This window comes from Rhipicephalus microplus, chromosome 2 (genome assembly GCF_043290135.1).
Source record: "Rhipicephalus microplus isolate Deutch F79 chromosome 2, USDA_Rmic, whole genome shotgun sequence".
NCBI lineage: Eukaryota > Metazoa > Arthropoda > Arachnida > Ixodida > Ixodidae > Rhipicephalus > Rhipicephalus microplus.
The window spans coordinates 165,798,736-165,815,760 of record NC_134701.1 but is presented as its reverse complement, the minus strand read 5'-3'; the positions used below and the strand labels follow the sequence as shown (position 1 = coordinate 165,815,760).

The 17,025-nt window shown below is 43.1% G+C and overlaps 1 long non-coding RNA gene across 1 annotated transcript; it reads left to right on the top strand.

Annotated features, from left to right (window-relative positions):
• The first annotated feature begins 8,316 nt into the window (after window positions 1-8,316).
• On the top strand, window positions 8,317-12,741 carry LOC142786574 (uncharacterized). Its single transcript, XR_012889098.1, has 2 exons — window positions 8,317-8,362; window positions 12,502-12,741. It is a non-coding gene; the product is annotated as an uncharacterized LOC142786574 (long non-coding RNA).
• Window positions 12,742-17,025: the final 4,284 nt, after the last annotated feature.

Genomic DNA, 17,025 nt, shown 5'->3' with positions numbered 1-17,025 from the left:
AGGCATTGCTCATGCAGTAGGCAGCTTCAGGCTTCGAAGTTCCAGGTTTGCGTACCCAGCGCACTTCCACCACTTTGCAAGGGAGTTTAATAGCGACACCAGGTAGTAGGCAGGCAGCCGGTACGGACTGAAATGCTCGAGCAGTCCAGCGTCTACAGCTCGTGCACACACTCGCGCTTCGTACTCCGAGAGTTACGGTCCCACTTGTCAGTGCCTTGCTAATTCCCCACTACAATGTTGTATATCATACCTTTAATTGATCACCGCTTATGTCAATTCCTGCTTTTGGTGAAGCAATTGCCTTTATTATTCGCAGTCTTTCAAAGGAAAAACAATCCGTCGTTTTTATTTATTGCATTCACTTTAATTTAGTTGATGCTTCACCTGCATATATATCTTAGTTTGCCAGCTGTTTCGAGAATTATTGTCCTGAATATCTAATTTCCCCCTCCATCCGCTGCTAAAACCCGCTGCCTTCAACGTGCTGAAATCTATCCTCACCTAGAGCAGCCCGCGTTCTCGTGTAACGGACCTATACGGTGAAATAAACCTAATAAATGTTGAGAATCAGAATAAATTTATTCTGTGCACAGTTGCCTATTCAGTTGCCAAAGACCAGAGCCTCCTAAAATTTTTTCATATCCAAGAGAGAGAGAGATAAAGATGCAAGGAAAGACAGGGAGGTTAACCATACACACATCCCATTGGCTACACTGCACTGGGCAAGGAATGAAGGGGAGAAAAGAGGTTGCAGAGGGACAAGAAAAGTACACACAATTACGGGCACTCTCGGGGGAGCACATAAAATCTACAGGCGGTGGCTCAGGTTTGTTCTCTTCAAGTAATGTAGCAGTGCTTTAGCCGCTTTCTGCGCAGTTGAGGCAGACGCCCAAGGTCCCAGAATCATCTGCACAGTGAATGGTCAAGGGTCCAGTTGGTTCAAAACCATCCGGAGCTGGCATCGCTGTGTGTCGTAGAAAGCGCAGCTGCACAGGACGTGCTCGATGGTCTCTTCAGTACCGCAGTAGTCGCATGTAGAGGTGTCCGCTTTACCGATCCGAAAGGAGTACACCTTTGTGAATGCAACAACCAACCAAAGGCGGCATAACAGTGTCGCATTAGAGCGGGAAAGTTGTGACGGTAGCTGTATCTTGAGCGAAGGATCCAGTTCATATAAGTGACACACTTGGAAGCAGGTAGACGACCAGAACGTGCGTCTAAGATCTCGAGACAGCAACTAAAGTTGTCTTGCTGCATCAGTCCTTAATAGAGGAATCGGGACCACACGTGTTCCTTCAAGGGCTGAGCGGGCCGCACCATCGGCTAATCAATTTCCAGTAATGCCGATATATGCAGGCAGCCACTGATATATAATATCATTCCCTCGTGCTAGAGCTTGATGGTGGCAATGTCTCATTTAATGTACCAATTGTTCATGATTCCTCTTACGCAAGGCAAACGGCAAACTCTGAAGTGCTGCTTTCAAATCACAGAATATGACCTATTTTCCTGGACGCTCTTGAACGAGATATTGTAAAGTGGCTCTTAATTCAAAATTTTGCTCTTTTAAACGTTCTGCGCCTTTCCACAAATAATTTTTACTTCCCAAAGTACAAAGTAACTATGCTTCTGAAATACGGCTTTTGTTTTAATCAAACTTTGAAGCTTTTTGCAGCATAACGTTAACTATGCTTTTTCTGCATTGTACCTCTAACATCAGCTTCTAAATTTCAAGTTTAACAAGTAGCATCAATTGTGAATTGATCAACAAACACCACTTTGATTCATTCATTTTTATTAGTGTTTGCTTTGAAATCAGTTACAGTACAGTTCCTTTTTCTTATCGTAATAAATCCGAAGCAGTTCTTCTATCTATCTATCTATCTATCTATCTATCTATCTATCTATCTATCTATCTATCTATCTATCTATCTATCTATCTATCTATCTATCTATCTATCTATCTATCTATCTATCTATCTATCTATCTATCTATCTATCTATCTAAACTTCGGGTACACCAAAATTAGTACGGGAGGGTAAGGTGTTTTGACAAATATGACTTGATGGTCATGACATGAATAATGTTACAATGTCGTCGCATACGTAGTCAAACGCTCTCCGAAAAACACTGGTAGACGGGTTTGTGCCACAGGTGATGGTTGTTTTATTTCTAACCAGGAACGGCGAGTACACACATGGGTAACTTTAAGGCTTGATCGTTAGGAAAAAGTGGTCATCGGTAGCGTTCTCCCGACGAACGCGAAGAATAAACGTCAGGGCCTCATCAGGATTTGAACCCTATAGACGTTCGCGTGGCCACCAAGTATACTATGACAGAGCTACGCCAGGCCTCGGATATACTTTTTGAGTAGACTTTAGTGTTCGTGTAACGTCAATAGTGCCGCAAGTACTGGCTATTCAATATTATAAACATGACAAATGTACTCCTATGTCACAGCCATCATGCAAGTTAATGTAAATTGTAGCTTGGCGCCATCTGCTGAAGTTGATTTGTGTAGCAGGGTTGAGGGCAACAATGTTCGCGCGCACCAGAGCAAACATCAGTGCTTCATATCAGCTTACCGCTTCTGGTGTCTAATATACATGTTGCTATTGGCATCATTACGGAACTGTAAACAGCTGCTAATATAAAACATATGGGGCTGTTTTATGTGTGTGTGTGCGTGTATTGGTACCTACATATAGCGCCACACTGGCTCAATAAAGAAATAGCCCATTGACCTTCGATTCGCATGGTTCCCATAACATCGATTCCCAAGGTACGTGGGCTCTGCCAAATCGTTCTTTTGGACACATATCGCAAAATATTTGAATTGCTTATGGTTTAACGTTTTATTTTCACAGTAATTAGTTTTATGCTTTATTTTTTATTTCCAATGTCAAGTGGTGTTTTGTTAACAATATAATCAGGTCTCGCCACAGTGTTTATTCTGTGAGATCTTTTTTTCGGCGCCAACATTCCTATAATATGTATATGCACTCACGAATAAGTAAACTTTGATCTTCGCATTTCAAAGCCTCTGCACTAAGGCTAGTTGGTTCACGTATATTGTGGCAGAACAGCATAAAAGAGGGACAGTGGCCACGCAGGACACAGCGCTGATTGTTAGTAGTCAGTGCAGCCTCCATTGTCTTCACTCCCCTCCCCCCCTTTTTTTTTACTTCTCTATACACCAATGATTTTTCGCTTTCGATAGAGATAGTGTTGTTTTGATGCCCTTCTAATATTTTCAATGTTACTGGGTTACTTAGTGGTATCGTCCCTAAAACAAAACTAACTGTAACAAGGAAGGACTGTTTCATGTGTAGACACTGTGAACTACGAATGACTAAGTGCAACCTTCAGAAGGCCATCGTTCGTATGTGTTGTCATTATGGTTGGTAGCCTCTTCCCAAGTTCCCCATACCTCCTAAACGCCATTCTCGCTTATCTTCTGACACACTAACGCTAATTCACTATTCGCGGAGGCAAGCTTTTTGCTGCGTTTGCCAGACAGATGTCTGTGGCGCGGGTGGTAGCAAAACAGCTTGACGTATGCTTGTTGCGGAAACGCAGAAGCACCAGGACAGGTGGTTGCACCTGATGCTGATGCTGATGCTGATGACCTCAGATGGATGGCATTCACCCACAGAGGGGGATGGGCCGAGAACCGGGCGGCAGGATACTTAAATGAAACTAAAATGAAATTAAAGCCAATCTGGAAAATTAGTTTACAGATAATAATACCAATAAACAAAAATGTTTGCTGAGCAAGCGATCAAACCATCTCTAGTTTTTAACAGACATCGCTGCGAATTATAAACGAAAGATATGAAAAGGTTAGGTTTCACTAGCACGGTAATCTTTTAGTTGCGTTGATGTAATCAAACACAGTGGAGCATATATCTATGTGGCAGTAACCAAACGAAGTGCCACTAAGTGATGAAAGTACTGGTAGATTTACTTGTATTCCTAGCTTTTGCAATGGGGCTACTAAAAATCATTTTCTCTGATAAGCTAATGATGACAGAATAAAACAAATGTTCCATTGTTTCAATTCGTTGCAAAAAATGCCCACGGTGATGCCTTGAGTCGAGCTTTATGAAGGTAATAATTTAGTTGTGGAAGTGCACAGCGCAATCCGGTATAAGTGACCTCTAACTGGCGAGATACACACCACTGTTTATTCCAGCAATACCTCAAATGCTCGAAATCTCTTAATTAATTAAAAAACCTATTCCCCAATGCAGACAAGCGTTTCGGAACCTTAGCGCTGTCACGTAAGCCGTATCTGGCAAAACTGGGATGGTGGGCCCACTCAGGGATACTGCTGCTAAAGAGCCCGTTATTTCGTTCAAATATATTTCTTGGTGGCCCGGTACCCCTATCAAATGCAGTTTTTTTACGCTCATAGGTACTAAATGCCGAAACCTATTTATCAGCTCTGCATTTGCTGCCGCAGAAAGTGCATTACATACTGATAACGAATCTGTAGTGATAACGGCTAATTATTCGCTTGAGGGCAATTTGCTTAGGGTAAGAACAATAAACAATAATTCTGCAATGAATACAGGGGTGTAATCTGGGAGTCGTATCGAAAAGAACCAGTCCAAAGAAGGAGAAAAGATGCCATCCCCTGCCTTTTCTTTTGACACAGATGCATCAGTCGCAATAATATTGCTTATCTCTAGGTGAGCTAGATATTCTGCTAACTGGTCATTTAGGTACCTGTGTGCAAATTGTTTCGCGTTATGAGAAAATATATCATCAAATTGTATGCTAAGCATTGAATTTAGGTTGTGTATTGAACCAATATATCTAATTTTTACATTCAGTTGCTGTAGTAGCGCTTGTGCAAATATTATTTGCGGGGTGTGTAGTCGTGACCAATGTGTTTCGAAATATAAAGCCGGTTCTTGAATGAAAACGTAAAATGGGAGTCTTAAGTGTGAACTGCATATTTTTAGGAATGCTGCATATAAGCTCCATTAGCTTTACATTTTCTTGTTTTTCCACAAATTGATTGATTGATTGATATGTGGGGTTTAACGTCCCAAAACCACTATATGATTATGAGAGACGCCGTAGTGGAGGGCTCCGGAAATTTAGACCACCTGGGGTTCTTTAACGTGCACCCAAATCTGAGCACACGGGCCTACAACATTTCCGCCTCCATCGGAAATGCAGCCGCCGCAGCCGGGATTCAAACCCGCGCCCTGCGGATCAGCAGCCGAGTACCTTAGCCACTAGACCACCGCGGCAGGGCTCTTTTTCCACAAAGGGCCGATATACAGGCATTGTAAGCGCCATATTACCACTTTTTAGTATTGTGGTAGCTAGACTGAAGTATAGTTACATCAAACTGAACCATCTAATTTTCATGACCTTTGCGCAAATGAAAACGTCAAAGAAACCAAAAGACCCGAAGGAAAAAGTACACAAGTACTGGGGACGCAACAAATCAACCCCATTTTTTTACTTAAACGTGCATGAGCTCACGCTAACCTGCTTTTTCTGTTTCTCTCTTCTGGCCTTGTACAAGGGCTGTTCATGAGCATGCACACATGAGCGTTACTCCGGTTGTATACCTTATCGCGGACTCCTCTGACGTCAGAGTGTTATCAGAATGCATGTTGACGTACACACCTGGAGTGCTGGCTTCACTCCTAGGGGTCATATTGTATGCACTAAGTGTTTCTCTATGCTTTCAAGAGCCCGAACAGGTGTGCACCACCTGCTGCGGTCCATTATGCGAAGGTTAGTCTACCGCTTCGTCGCTCTTACATGAAAAGGATAATGGGGGCCTATTGATATCGGATAGGCAAAGCCTGCACTCATCGTTTTTGCTTCGGATTGCCTCGTTTGTGATGATAAAAGCCCGTCCTGCTGTGTATGGAGTGGCCGCATTTGTTTGAAGCCTTATGCTTTCATACTCGTGTTTCATCGTTGAACTCTATCACAGAGTCGAGGAAAGACTGAAAGCCACGATGTCCATTTTACCGGGGCGGCTTTGTTATTGTTTTCCTTACGCTGAAAATTGACTACCCATCACTTAAGAACGCAGAAGCTTATTTATTGAGTAGACTGACATGCAGAAGAAACGTACACAATCAATGATAACTGTTTTTATTTTATTGTGCACTCCAGTTGACTAAAACTTGTTTATTTTGATTCAGAGAAGGTGTTATACTTAGTGCGTGTCTAATATTTCTTGCTGACTGTATGCGGAATGCACCCGATGAAGTTTTTAGTGATCCTCGTAAAACTAAACAGCTCGCTGAAATAATGTGAAAGCATGTGTGCCCCAACATACATTTTGCTGTGTCTCGTATTGATTGATCTGTGTGTTTGCGCGTCTTTACATTGCAAGAATCTCTACCGAATACAGTTTCGCTTTTCGCACTTTCCAAAAACAGAGAGAGGAAGTAGTGTTCACTGTTGAGGGTCTTCGTCTCTTCACATGCAAATGTATGTTTTGCAGAACAAGATGCCACATAAGCTGTATTATGCAAAACGGAAAGGCAATAGCATGAGTGTGGGTTTCTGGGTCTAAATCAAGCCTGGTTGCGTGATATTATGATGACTTCAAGAAATGATGTGAGGCACCACAAGCTAACATTATATCGTATGCATAACAGGCAACACACTACATTTCCAGCTCGTCATGGCAGCGATATAATAACAGAAGGTTCGTGTGCCACAACGCGTCCCATTTAGGCAGAATAACAATCTTTCTCACTCACTAATCTCTATAGAGGTCAAACTGTAGCACGCAAGAAATAAACAAGTACGACAAGAACCAAGTTGCCGATCTACCTTCGAAAGGCATTGATCCCTGGTTCAAACCTCCGACAAGGACGAATTTTTCGTCACCTAGGAAGCTTTAGTCTTGGACATACTGAACAGATTTCCTTTTAACTCCTTGCTACAAACAGGTTACTGTCATAATTTTCGTTCTGAACGAACCTACCTCCAACTTAAAAAATTATTCAGAACATATTTTTCAACGTCTCCTAAGTAAAATATTCATTTGATAGCAATCCACGCTTATTTAGTCAAACCAATAACCTCCCGGCCCTTTCTATTTGGCTAACAATGGGAATAAATTTGTAACTATAGCTAGTGGGTAAAGACTAAGTGTTGTACCGTCATTTTTTGTTTGCGAAACACGACAAGTGCTGCTGTGTTCTGTCTCCCAATATTTCATCCATCAATCTCCTTCCCCTAGCAAAGGATAGCAAACCAGACGCACGTCTTGTTGACCTTCCTACCTTTCCTTCCTTTTGCTCTTCCTCTCTTCTTTCCTTCTTTCTTTCTTTGTTCGTGCTGTCTCACAGACGACTACAACTGACATTCAATGTACTGTAGTGACCGTCTATTGCCTGTTTCATTGCTCCCTAAGCAGCCAAGTGACATTCGACGGGTCTGCGTTCTTTCAGCGATTTATGGCTAGGTCTTTCCCATTCCAAAATAATGCTGGTCTCCTTTGCGCCGAGTTTATTTAGCCTTACTCTTTCTTAGTTTATAGACTGCAAGAAGGCTTGAAAAGCCAGCGGACAAGCCTGTTTTTACTCTTGAAATTAAGTCTGTCTGCTTTTTACGCAAATGGTCAAGAGTGTATTTCTTGACCACTATAAACCTAACCGCGGCAATAGTGATAGCTGCTTTTTGGCTTATCGCAGCATATGTCTCGCTTCTAGTCTTTATCTGAAACGTAAAAACAACGTCGCCCTCACTGGTGGTCAGTGAGAGGGAAGTAACTGAAGTCGTTAAGAAGCGTGCCCGAAGATCGGGGAAACTTGGCTGCAAAGAAATAATTATTTGATATTCGTGGCGTGAAACAGAACTAAGGAAGGAGCAAAGGTGCTATGCATGTTCGCACAAGACACAAAAACATGATCATATAAAGGTGTTTTCCAACAATAGTGTGGTAACAGAAAGTCATATTATAATCTGGATAATGATATATTGGAACTACGCGCTGCCCCTGCAAGATTATCAGTGGACGTGCTGCGCATAAATTTAGCCACCTCGGCATACTTGCTACAGAATCTAAAGTCAGCATAGCTGATGCCAATCACTCGAAAAACAAAACTTCGCCTAGGCTTACACGTGCCGCTCACCATAGCACTTTCAATGGCATAAGCAAGATCTTTCTGTAGCCTCCTCATGTTTCACACGTATGTTGCTCCTAAAGGCATTGTGTTTAGACTCAGTTTCTTCAGCATACAGCGTTTTTTTTCTTGCGTTCTCTACATCGGATTGCCTGGCACGGTGCTGCACGCTCGGTCTCCACCCGTCTAGACACCCTGAGGACGTTCGCTCAGACATACACTCTCCAAAGCACCGATCTCAGAGGTAGGCATGCTCTGACTACAAACTGCGTCCTTGTCTTGCTGTGTCTCGCAATTCTTGCCATTGGATGACATGGTCTTCGTCTTTCTTTCCTTCTTCGTCTGGTGGTCTGGTGCAGCGCCTCTATATTATTCCTTTTTACTATGTTTTGCCTTCAGCAAACATTATCCCGACCAGACGGGTTTCCGTCTGGCTATAAATTTTATCTGGGTAATACATGTATTGATGTACAAATAGCAATTACGTTCGGTTCCGAGGTGTAAAATCTGAATAGTGCAGAACTAGTCGGTGAAGACAAGTGTAAAGCCACATATGGATGTAGTATAGATGAGTGGACGCAAAAAATAGGTATATTTAATATTATCATGTAAAATTAAAGCAGTGTGTGGAAATCGTCTTGTTTATATGAAAGGCAACACATGACGTGAAAAAAAACAACAACAACTTTGCACGCGTTCGGTACAAGCTTCCTGCCTGGATACGAAGCAATCATTGGCAGTGGAGGCTTTTTTGAGTATAATGTCACCTGCCCTTAATAACCAAAATTTCCAGTTCGTTCAAGCGAGCATATATTGTGCTTAATATGATTATTTAAATGCAAATAACTTCAGACCGTACTCCACATGCGATTGTGGTCTTGTGATGTGAGAATAATTACACTGACGGTAGTAACAGCTGCCTAATCCCGGAATTTCTGTCAAGCTAATCAGCAACATGATACAAAAAAAAGGAAACCGTTCTTGAAATCTCACTGAGCTTTTCAAAATTTCAGCAGAACGCAAGCATCGCACAGTAACCATACGCAACAGATGGGAGAAAAGGAAGTGTTGAACGAGTCTTCATCAACTGAAAGGGCCCCTGCAACACTTTTTCAGCATCGTCGCAAAACATTGCCGATTCATACTACCGACTTTTCAGAACATCTGAAGCAAAACAGCGCGGAACGTGATATGAAGGTTACCATTAGTTTTCAAGGTTCACTAGAAATAGTTCGCTCTTTTCCTAAAAAATTACGCCATAAATTCGAGTGATCGCACCATAAACACCCACCTCTGCATCCTTTGCATAATTTAAGCATCGTGAACCGCATAGTAACGTAGTCCACCACGGGATATCCCGACATGACCGCGTATTCGCACGCGATCAGAATAGAAGTAAGTCACGAGTTAGCAGGAAATAAAAAAAAACCGCGAAGCCTGTGCGGAACACGCAGCACAGTCACAGTAAAAAAAATGGAAGAGCACCCTTTCTGGAGATTTTTGAAATATTGTTGCGGGAAGGAAACACGCGCACGACTGCAGAGTTGGTGTATTGACAGTGATTGCAGCGATTGCTTGCTTGCATTGCTTGCTTGATCATTAGTCGTGGCTCTCACCCACTAGGGGAAATTGGCCAAGAAGCCGGTGGTTAATGTAAGTCAATACCTTAAGATTATCCAGGCTATCGAAATAGGCTTTCTTCGTTTTGACTTGGCGGGATTATTTTGGCACTATGTAAAAAAAAAGTGAAAAAAAGACATGATAAATTTTTTTGAATAACTGAGATGTAGTCATTATATAAAATTCTTCTGAAGGTTAAGTCATTACAGTGTAATAGTAAATATTAAATGTTAGGTTGGCTAGTATAAAGCGAGAGCTCATCAATGGCTCAGCAAGGTAATCGTTAAGTGTCACATAGGAATTCGCAGAGAACCCCACATGCGCTTCTGTCGCTGAGTCCTAATGAAGCAGCCCCAAAGGACAAAATATTCGGATTAGTAAGTGAAATTTAAAGTTTTTAAATAAATTTTCGTAACATTTTTTTTTATTTTTAAAATGGTGACTTGTGAGAAGAAAATGGTCGATATTTTCAGGCTCCTTACATCTTGAGCACAAAGGGGAGGGCACCAGACTAGACCTGTTTAGGTAGAAATTAAGAGGTGGCACACGGACGTAGTTTTGTCATGGAGACTTCCACTTTACGCGTGAGACACCATTTATATTTCCATGCGAGGTACAGGTGCGAGAAATCTGGATTTGTTATCGTAATATTTTTTTATGAGTCTTCAAGAAGGGAAAGTTTTCGCAACCTCGTTGCTGTTACATAAGCTGTAAGAGGCATGATTGGCACAATCAGAAGGTCAAGGGATGCTCGCGCGAGTGAGTCAGCCATGCCATTATTAAGTATACTACGATGGCTTGGCACCCATGTCATTCGCACTAAATGAATGTTTACCGGGATTCATGGTTTTAAAATTACTAGCACTGCTGATGCCGATGACGATAATAAAATTGAACACACGGAATACGAGTCAGTCACTATCACAGCTGTCGAATGAGTCGCAGGAAGTTTACGAAGAGCTAGTATAACGGCCGTTAATTCCGCTTCAAACATTGATGTATAATCTGGGAGGCGTAACGAAAAGGGCCAGAATAATGAGAGAAAAAAATACCCACACCTGCTTTCTCGCCAATCATAGATGTATTCATTCCAATTACTATACTGGTACCTAATTGAGACAGGTGTTTTTCTAATAGGCCATTCAAATTTTTAGAGGCCAAGTGTTTAGCATTCGTTGGGAAGATATTGTTAAATTCTATTTGCACTTGCCGATTGGTTGGTCAGATGGTAAGATCTCTAAGATATTAGCATTCAAAGCATCTAGAAGTGTTGGAAGAAATAGAACTTGGGGTTTATATACACGGGACGAATGCCCATTGAAAAAGATACCGGGCTGGGCAAAGAATACCAACTGTTGCCTTCTTAAAGTGGATTAATAAAACTTTAAAGAAGTTTTAACGGTAAAAATACAGAATCTGCAAGCGAGAGTGGGTTGCCCAGGTGGTGATAAGTCGTCTTCCTCCAATCTGTGCGAGCTTTCTCGTTCTCAGTAAATTTCGGTAACCGCTACAAGAACACTCGCAAAGCACTCACTACGTCATAACTCGTCATAATTTTTCTTTTTCCTTTAAAAATATGCCAGGCCTGCGCGGAAAGCACCGCGCTGTCTCCGCAAAAGCTTGAAAAGCGGCCTTTCGGAGTTTTTTCAAATCATTATTTGAGTGGTTTGAAAGAAGCAATAAGCTCTCGTAGCTGATTATTCAGCTACGAGAGCGGAATAATCATAACTTTTGTTTAGTAGCAGATGATGATTCCCGGAAGAATGGCACTACCCACGATGGGGGATGGGCCACGAGGCGTGGAGCAGTAGAATTTGTCAAACAAATAAAATGACATACAATTTAATAATAATAAACAGGAGAAAAAAAGAGAATAAAAAGGAGAAGGAGAGAGTATGCGAAAGAAGGTAATCTAAGTAGGGACAAAAATATTCATGATAACTTTGGTATTTTGAAATGCAATGCTGTGTAAAGGTAGAAGTATGAATTAATTAGTTGATATAATTAAGGTAAAAGAATAGATCAACCATACTGTTTTAGATGCCCTGGTAAATATGACATGACATTCTGTTACTCTTTTAAATAATTAAATATAGCCTCGTAACCTGACATTCACTACGCTATTCTTCATCATTCTTCCGAAAAGCGTGGTATACGCTACATACTTGCTAAGGATGTATTGCAATACGTTTATGCAGTGGTTGACGACAATGAAGAGTTATGCCTGAAGTAGATATGCGCCCGCCACAACTAATAGGTGAACGGGAACAAGCCTTTGTAAAAAATTGGAGCATTGAACGATCGCTCATTACGCATTGCGCATGGTGTGACACCTGAAAACGCTTTATTGTCATATTCTAAAGTGATTTACTGCTCATGTTAACCCGATTCTTTTCCCGACATCAAGCCTGCCTAAGGCAAGTTTGCGAACAATCTTAAGCACCAGCGTGGCTCAGCGATGTAATACAATGTTTTAATGGAGTTTTAGGGGCGAAGCTCCTTATGGCGTGGCTTGTGCGTCGCCGTTGTAGGTAACCGTCCCTTGGTAATTGTTAAACCGGGCATAGAGGGCGGTACTTGTACTATACACTGAAAATGCAAATAGTACAACACTGGAGGGCGTTACTTGTAGAAAAGAAAGATGAACGTCGCACGTATGGAAGGATCGCGTGAGTAAGCTCGAGTGTTTTTCGGTGGCACTGTAGGCCAAGGGGTGCTTTATAGTACAATTAAAGCGCTGTTTTGTCGTGCGCGTGCATTCAGAGGCTCGGCGGCGGAGGATGGACAAGGCTGCTGAGCGGCGTGCGCGCGGGGCGGCGGCGGCTCGCCGTCGAAGAAGGGACCCTAACGTACGGGCGCGCGACAGAAGCGCGCTGCGAAACTGCGTGGCAGTGCCGTGAAGACCGTGCAGTAAGGACAGCGGGAGGCCGAAGCGGCACGGCAGCGGCGTGCGGACCCATCTTCGCCCCACTCTCCATCATTAAACCTGTGGATATGCTGCCATTTTTTTCCTTATTTAGAACGGTACTAGTTACGGACACTGGCAACGGCGGTGGCAGCGGCGGCCGACAGCTACGGCACCAAGCGTAACGTGTGTTGTGATCTCATAACAGCTTTAGCTGTAAAAATTACCGCCGTATCTACGGAGTAAATCATGTTAGAGGAGCTTGCTCAGAGGTTGCAGGGGGCGTTTCTTGGCGAGACCATGCGTGAAGTTATGTTGACGAGTTGGCGCATACTGTGTACGCCGAAGGCAGTGTTGTCGGGGAAGTTCCACGGCCAGCACTGCACAGTGTTGGCCACGTTGGTCGGCTTATTAACCACCGGCCTGTTTACGCCATACTGGCCGCTGCCGCTTGTCGAATGCCTAACGCTCATAAACGCAGACATAAACCTATCAGGCGTTCTTCGACTGTGTCGAGAGCAGGCAGGTGAGGGGGCTTGGGAAGGTATTGATACCCGTGCGTAACACTTATCGTAAGAACTTGTCATGTGCTGCTGTGCAATACGAAGCGACGAGAGCACGGTGCACGTAGTTGTAAGGAGGCTAGGGCGCCGGCCATAGAAAGCCGATGCCTTGGGTTCCGGTGCTTCATTAAGTGAGCATTGTTGGAACCACCAGACAGGATGCCGTGAGCGGTGTCCGGAAAAGTGTACACTGTCAAAATTAGTGTACACGCCAGAAGCCCACACCAGACAAGGCGTAAGCACAAGAAGCTTGACGAGCAAGCTCCTAAATATCGACCCTTCTCCTCAAAGTGAATGATAACCAATGGACGAAGCTACATTATAAGGTTCATAATGTGTACGTTAAAGTCACCGACTAGTATAAAGGATGGATGGATAGATGAATGGGGCTACTCATCCACGGACGGATTCACGGAAGGTTAGATGATTGATTGCTTGATTGATTTTTGGGGTTTAACGTCCCAAAACCACCATATGATTATGAGAGACGCCGTAGTGGAGGGCTCCGGAAATTTAGACCACCTGGGGTTCTTTAACGTGCACTCAAATCTGAGCACACGGGCCTACAACATTTCCGCCTCCATCGGAAATGCAGCCGCCGCAGCCGGGATTCGAACCCGCGACCTGCGGGTCAAGGTTAGATGAACGGACACATGGAAGAAGGCATGGAAGGATAAGCAGATGGACGGATGGACAACACGAATGGTCGGTGCAGGTGATCATGTATTGTGCTGTCATATACTTCATTACATAATGTCTGTTTTTTTACACATATGATTTTGTTTTTCGTTGTGAAACTGCTAAGTTCTTGTTTAGGTTGTATGGAGCGTGACGCACAAGACTAGGCCCTAAGGAGCTTTCGTCTTTAAACAGAAAGGAGTGCCGCCTAGCACTCGGCATAAGAGTCGTCTTAGCACACAGATACGAGTGCCGGCAAGACCCACTCGAAACGTTGCGACTGAGTGTGGATCTTGTGGATGCCAGCTTGCTCCGAGGTAAACACTCTTAAGAAGTCAATTGCAGACCATGTGGCGGCGCTGGTTTGAGAAACAAAAATGAGGCGAACCCAGAGCTTGCGCATTATAATTCTCATTAACGCGTACAGAGACACCTCCTCTACGACACAGTGTCTCGTGTCAGAAAAAAAAAACAAGAAAAACCCCGCAAAAAGACTACATAATGCATTTTCGCTTCGTGCAAATCCTAACGCCTTCATCGCCTAAATAAAAATTCATTCGCCACGTGTGCTGGCACTCAGTTTATTTCATTCCAACATACTCGCAGATGCACTCGTATGAAGGCGCGAGCAAGCACTCGCTTAAAATTGTCGAATGATTATCAACTTTCGGATGAAGCATTGCGTTCAGGTACATTCATGTATATCACGTGTACACGAGATAACCAGCCAGCAGCCTTTTTTCTTTCATTCAGCTGATATTTAACGCTGCCCACAGACATTAGGAAGCCATTTTTCCACGTGCGCACTTACTGGGTATTCCACTGAGCTATTGCGTGCACAGACCATGTACGTCGAGTAGCCCGTGTTTGCATACTCTACCAGCAAGTAGGTCAACAATCTTAGTATGCTACCCTCAACAGAAACACAACATTTCTTCCTGGACCTCTGGTTCTCCTATGGTCAACAACAACATGCCGAGTTTTTGAGAGTATGCTTCCTTACACACACCCATGCTCAGTGCGCCGCCAAGTTACTCATCTAACCTATGTAATGGAGCCACTGTTTAAGCACGTCATCGGCCCGCCTTGCTGCGCTGACACAGTTCGCCTGAAGCTCTACCAGTGACTCCGTCTTTTTACCTATCCTATCGTAGCAATATGTTGGCTACATTAAAAAGTTTGCGTGCCTGCATGTGTGGGAGCATGCGCCATCGCATACGAATAGTTTATTTATGTAAACCATTCAGATATACGGATAAGAATTGTGACCAACTGTTCACTGTCACGAATCGTGGAAACTTGGGCAAGTTTGTAGGATTTAACTGAATGTACGAACAGCGCAACCTAGAAATAGGTACGGTGTTACTACGGAAGCGAAAAAAGAACATGAATAGAAAAAAGCGCTGTTTTTTTACAAAGTCAGCAAAACCCCTCTCTCTTGTTGATTGAGCTGGAAACAAATACACATCTTAAAAATGATCGACTCAGGCTATGTCTTTTTGCCACGTGCTCTTTTCTGTCCGTGTTTCTTCTTGCCGTAGTTACGTTGTAACTACTTCTAAGTGGCCCTGTTCGTACATTTGTCGTTCGATCTAAATGTCATTGGTAAGTCTGCAACATCACACAATGAAGGCCAGTATGGTGACCATTCGCAGTATTTTGCGGACAAGACCAATGAAGTCATTGTGCACGTGGAAATATTGTAAGTATACACCCTGCTCTTGCCATCTCCTAGCAATAATATATTAGTACGCTTGCTTAGTCGTGTGTTTAGTCGAAAATGTTGGTATTAAAGCACTTCATCAAAGAAAGTCACGCAGGTATTTCTGTGGATCTCGTTTATGCTTACTGACGTTTATTCTTTTGCTGAACGCGTGTGTAGAAGCACACGAAATCAATACGAAGACTGGGCGTACTTAAAATTTCTATGAATGAATGAATGAACGATATTTGCGTAATTCATTTTGCAACCTAATTTTTTTACCAAACGGGGGGCATGCTCAGAATATTTTACCAACAAAAGCTATTAGTCATTAGGCAAGACCAACTAATATTCCAATCTTACGTAGGATTAGCAACTTTTGTAGGGAACTGGTTTTGGGTAATACCTTTTTATATGTAGTGTTTTTTTTCTTGCTGCGAATAAATGTGTAATGGCTGCGTGATTTGTTGATGCAGCACAAATAATCTGTCACGCCTACTTTTGCTGGCCATGATTTCCAAAAGTACCGATAAAAACACCATCACCATCGCATTCTTGCTCGAGTATTCACACGTTGACTGTTGAAATTTATTCTGTTTCGCCGCGGTGTTATAGTGGCTAAGGTACTCGGCTGCTGACCTGCAGGTCCTGGGATCGAATCCCGGCTGCGGCGGCTGCATTTCTGATGAAGGCGCAAATGTTGTAGGCCCGTGTGCTCAGATTTGGGTGCACGTTAAGTAACCCCAGGTGGTCGAAATTGCCGGAGCCCTCCACTACGGCGTTTCTCATAATCGTATAGTGGCTTTGGGACGTTAAACCTTAACGGTGAGCTTAATCTAATCAGAGTAGTAAAGTTCTAGCGCTAAGCGCAGATCACTGTGGTTATTGCCTGATGTACAGTAAATTTAATTAGTGTACACCAGGCGATGCTCCAAAAAGAAATAAAGCAGTGTTATTTGCTCACACCCCGTCATGCATACAAGCTGTCTCGGAAAATCCACAAGCTGAGAAAGCCATCGGTGTTTCCGCATGAATGCGGCGCCAATTCATTACTTATTCCAATTATCACGTAATTGTTTTCGCGCGCACATGGGGGAAGAAGGAGACCCCTCATAAACCATTAATTTTTCTTCGACGCAGACTGACTTTGGTAACGCGACGTACACGATGTGAATAAAATACAACTGGCGATTTAATGGCCAGCACTTTCTCAATAGTGTTTCCCAAATGAAACTATCATCGATGTAGTGTGTCTAGTGACGCGTGCAGTCACATCATAATCATATTTATCAGCACGCGTTGGTGCTTGTCACGGTCAACCGCGTTCGTTATGGAGTTACAAAGCTTGATACAGAGATAGCAGTGTTAACAATGATAAAAGAAAAAAGAATGATTGCGAGCCTCGTCAAGACAACTGCTGAGGACGTATTTAATCAGGG